Genomic DNA, 5337 nt, shown 5'->3' with positions numbered 1-5337 from the left:
CGCCGGGCGCACGCGCTGGGGGCGGGGCTGCTGGAGACAGGGCCCGGGGGGCGGGAGCGGGGACATCAAGACTCCGCCCTCGCGGCTGCTCCCCGGCTCCACAGCCCCGCCCCCCGTGGTTCATCCAGCTCCGCAGCGCGGCGGGATCGTTGTGCGTCGAGCGGCCTGAGGGTCCCGCGCAGCCCCGTGTCTGAGCGCAGGGGGCGGGGCCGGGGCGCTTAGAAGGGCCGAGTTAAGGGTACGCGGCGGGTCCTGTAGTGCCAGGCCTGGGCTGGGAGGTGCGCAGTCCAGGCCTCCCTCTTCCCCCACCCCAGAGGCTGCCAGTGAGCTGCTGGGTGATTTGTTTGGAGAAAAAGTGGACTGGGCGGGTGATGGCCCTGGTAGCTAGCGCAAGCTGAGGGGATTTCCAGCCATGGGCCTCTGCCATGCGCTGCTCTGCTTGCCAGCCCTGTGCTGCCAGTGCTGCCTGCCCATGGCCCAGGCTGATAGTTTCTCCAGTCCTGATGTGTCTGGTGGTGGGATGCAGAGACCCCCAACCAGGAGTGGAAGGAAGCGGCTGAGCCGCTGGCTGCAGAGAGGCCTCCCAGCTGCTGAACAGTTCCTGCCACTGATGGCTTCCACACTCCAGGCTGGTGAGTGAGCAGGGCTGTAACAGCAGAGCTGCAGAAGCCTCCTTACATGGCTGCAGAGGCAGTGACACTGGATTCCTGCAGATGCAAAGTGCAGGGAAGACTGCGGTCCTGTGGGCAGAACAGAGACCCTGGCACTCCCAGCAGGTGTGACACGGTCAGGTCAGTGACAGTAGGGCTGCAGAGGGCTGCCTGCTCTGCTCCAGGAGCCAGTTAGCAGTAGGGTGGCCTCCCCAGCATCTAGGAACTCGTCCTCCTTCTTGCAGTCCTAGCCAGGGGTCTCTGCTGTGCCCCACCATGAGCTGCTCAGCATCTCCCATGGTAAAAGGGCTGCAGAGAGCTCCCTTTGTGGCCTCCGAGCCGGTGCCACCCGGTCCCTGCAGGCACACAAACTGTGTGATGTCACAGACAGTTATTGATTACAATGGAACCCTGCCAAACCTGACTATTGTAGAGCTATTGGTCTGCTATAATCTTGAGTATTGCTCATGGTATGAGGGAGAATGTGATGTGGAGGAAGTTGAGGGGTGAGTGAAACTAGGCAGGGCTGCACTGTTAACACCCTGGGGAAATGTGCCCACTGCTGAGGGTCAGCACACCACCTGAGCCCTGCCAGTGATGCTGTGTACAGGGGCAGAGTGGCTGCAGCTGGGGCCTTTGCACATGTTATACACCATAGCAGGGCTCAGCCTCAGATCAGAATAGGCTGGCGTGAAGGGAAGACTTCAGAGCAAGCCCAGGAGAAGGTCCATAGGACCTATGATTACCTGGATTCAGGGGCTCAAACCCGGTATCTGCCATAGGCTGGAGTAGTGGCTGTGAATGGATTGCACTACCGTATTTTCCGGCGTATAGGGCGACGGGGCGTATAAGACGACCCCCTAATTTTATAGTTAAAATATAGGTTTTGGGCCTATATTCGCCCTATAAGACGACCCCCCCTTCCGAGGGGGGGAGCCCAGAGCCTTTTAAATCCCAGCCGCAGCCGGGAATCAGAGGGCTCTGGGCTGCCCGCTGCGGCGGGGAGCCCAGAGCCTTTTAAATCCCAGCCGCGGCAGGGAGTCAGAGGGCTCTGGGCTGCCCGCTGCGGCGGGGAGCCCAGAGCCTTTTAAATCCCAGCCGCCCGGGATTTATACCCGGCGTATAAGACGACCCCCGATTTTTTTTTATTTTTTTTTTAATATAGAAAGTCTTATACGCCGGAATATACGGTATATGCTTTTTCTGTAGGCTGGGCAGGAGGTGCATTTTGCTTTAAGAAGGTACAGCAACACTATCTAACTCTGGCACTTTTATAATCTGGAACATTCTGGGTTGGCAAAGTTCAGCAGTTTGCAGCTAAGCATTGCATTTTACGTGCAAATAAATTGAAAAATGTTCTGTTTACTTGGTCCCTCAGATTCCAGGGCCTGCTCCTGCTGTTCCTTAGAATTCATGACAGCACATTTGAGTGCTTCATGAGCACTGCTTATTCTTTATTCCTTTGCTGACTCAGCCTTATGGGAGTTGGGAGAAAATGCCCATGACCTTTTGTAATAACAACTCACATTGATAAAGCACCTTTTATACCCAAGACTGTAATTACAGAGGTGGAGGATTTAGCATCAGAAAAGAATGGCTAAATATACACACAGACAAACAAAAGGCTGCCTTTCTATTTTAGCCTCTCTCACTGAACGCATTAGGCTGCTGATCCCAGTTTAATTCCATTAACTGCACCAGTTAGATCAGGTTTGAATTTGGAACGTGTACAAGGTTTGAAGACTGCCTTATTAATAGTGATAGGCTTCAAGGCCAGAAATGACCTGTTTGAGGGTGGCTTGCCCTTTTAACGGGTATTGGGCTCCACCGGTAGCTAATCAGCTACTGCACAGTTGATGCTGTGAGACCAAGGGTCAGGTGACAACTTGAAGATCACCTGGTATCTGAAAAAGCCAGCAAGTAGTTGTGCTGGAAAGCTGTGGAGAGTAGATAAGACTCATGCAGAAGATTCTGGTGTAGGGTAAAAGAACTCTATTTATATACAACTCTTAGGGAGGGGGAGATGATCTGCCAAGGTGAAAATTGCAGAGAACAGGCCAAGGAGAAAGCTCATAGAATATCAGGGTTGGAAGGGACCTCAGGAGGTCATCTAGTGCAGGGGTCCCCAACCTTTTTAGGTCCAGGGACCGGTTTCATTTGCCGGACCCTCCGCAGGCGTGCCTGCGGGAGGTCCAGCTGAGCCGCGGGACGAGCGCTCCCTCCGCAGTCGTGCCTGCGGGAGGTCCGCTGCTCCCGGGGCTCAGCTGGACCTCCCACAGGCATGCCTGCGGAAGCTCCACTGGGTCAGTTCGCGGCCCAGTTTCTAAGAGGCCGCGGACCGGTACCGGGCCGCGGACCGGGGGTTGGGGCCGCTGATCTAGTGCAACCCCCTGCTCAAAGCTGGACCAATCCCCAACTAAATCTTGACTCCCAGGCAGGTAGCCTGCAGGATGCAATCCAGTAGGGAGTAGGTGGGTCAGAAGACACTATTTCAGGGGGAAGGAATGCAACTGAGGTCATGGACAGTTTCATTTTAAAGATATAAAACTGAAGCGGTGAAGAACAGAGTGTAGAATCCTGAGGTTGGAGTGTTCTTCGGTGTATGGGCTGGTGAGCTAGCACCCAACACCCTTCTAACTTCTTTTGTAATACAGGCCACAAATTTTCACTCAGATTATTGTATCTTGGGTTAAGTAGAGCATTTCTTAAAGATTTCACATGATGGAGAATCCATTACACCCTTTGGTATTTTGATTCAATGGTTAATTTACCTGCATTGTAAAAAAATGTGCCTCCTTGGAGTTTATATTTGTCTAGTTTCTATTTCCAACCCGTGGCTTCTTTTATGGCTTTGATAGATAGATTAGAGAGCCTTGCAGGCACTCTGAGATTATGAAATGGAGTTTGCCATGTGAAATATAACATCTCACTGAAAGATGGGAAATTCAAACTGTCCCCTAGTTTTTGGTTACTGCATACCTTGAGAGCTGTAGGCTGTCTTGCTGATCAGGCATGTGTGGCTTAGCTGCAGTCACATAGAGGGAATCTGGCCACTCTACAGTGGAGTAGTAGTCTGAGGGAATACGGCAGGAATGGCCAACCTGTGACTCTGGCGCTGCATGCAGCTCTTCAGAGGTTAATATGCAGCTCCTTGCTTAGGTACTGACTCCAAGGCTGGAGCTACAGATGCTAACTTTCCAGTGTGGTGTGGGGTGCTCACTGCTCAACCCCATGCTCTGCCCCAGGTCCTGCCACCACTCCACCCCTTCCCCCAAGGCCTCTGCCCCTTCTCCCAAGCCTGCCATGCCCTCGCTCCTCCCCACCAGAACCTCCTGCGCACTGCAAAATGCCTGATTGTGGCAGGCAGGAGGGAGGAGCAGGTGCTGATTGGTGGGGCTGCCGGTGGGCAGGAGGCACTGGGGGCTGGAGGCGGGTAGGGGATGCAGGGGCTGCTGACGTATTACTGTGGCTCTTTGGCTATGTTCATTGGTAAATTCTGGCTCCTTCTCAGGCTGGCCACCCCTGGAATAGGGGAAGGCAGATTCCTCTTTCTCCTGATCCACATTTTCCACTCTCCTCCTCCTGCTCTCAGAGGCCTAGGCTACAGGGTAGACTCTAAGCTTCTGCTTCCTGAGTGATTCAGTCTCCCTTCAGGGGTGAAAGTGGGGAACTTTAGAAAAGGGGAGCCCCACCTCCCTGAGAAAGTAGTATACCTCACAGATAGTACTGTCTGCTCAGCACAATGTGCCTGTTCTGAGTACTTGAGGTGTTTTCCTTTCCCTCCATTTTTGAATGATCTAGTCCTTATCAGGCCAGGTAAATTCTAGTTACCCTGCTTAGGGCTACAGGAGCTGTTTCTGAAGACAAAAAATGACATACCTCAAAGTATGGCACATTGTCTGTAAAATGTCAAAGCTGATTCTACACTGAGAAACACTAGTGCTGAATTTCACTCTGCAAATTCTCTCAGAGGAAGTGGATCATGTCTGGTGATATGTTTGGCACTGTTGGAAATACTCTAATTCATCAGAAGAGAAAAGCTGCATGCAATTGTCATCTAGAAGCCTCATCACAGAGGGAAGAGATAGCTACCACAAACTATTTAATTGGGAAATCAGTGATGGTGAAAGTTGTCTGACACAAAAGCAATGCAAGATGTTGCTTTATTTTTAAGTGTGGTGGGATCACTTATCTTTGTGTGCACTCAATCCTCTGTACATGTACCTAGAAGCAAACCTAAAAATGTAGTGCTGTCATACTGGCATCTCAGTAAGTTCAGTTACAGGTATGTTTCTCACTTACAGTGAGCTGGTCTCTTGAACAACTCAGCACAGGTGCTGTTTACACAGAAACCAATCTTCCCACCCTCCTGCCCAATTATTTTTTGGTTCAGGTAATTTTATTTAACAAAATACACAAGTCACTAGATATTCCTCATCAGTTAACCACAGTAGAGTCTGGATTACCAGGCGAGTGTGCCTTTACTGTAATTCTAGTTGGTTGTGAGTATAAGTACCTTGAACTGTGCATTTACTGTACCTATTATCATGTTCAGTGTAGCTGATTACAACGGTCCGAGGTGAGGATTTCAATGCAAGATATGGCAACAAAGGAAGCAATGGCAGTTCAGTGACCTAATGTCAAGTAAAGCTGTCTGAAATGCAGCAGCATTAAACATAAGCCATGA

Source organism: Mauremys reevesii, linkage group 9 (assembly GCF_016161935.1).
Source record: "Mauremys reevesii isolate NIE-2019 linkage group 9, ASM1616193v1, whole genome shotgun sequence".
In the NCBI taxonomy this organism is placed as follows: Eukaryota; Metazoa; Chordata; order Testudines; family Geoemydidae; genus Mauremys; species Mauremys reevesii.
Note: the sequence above shows the minus strand (reverse complement) of the source record.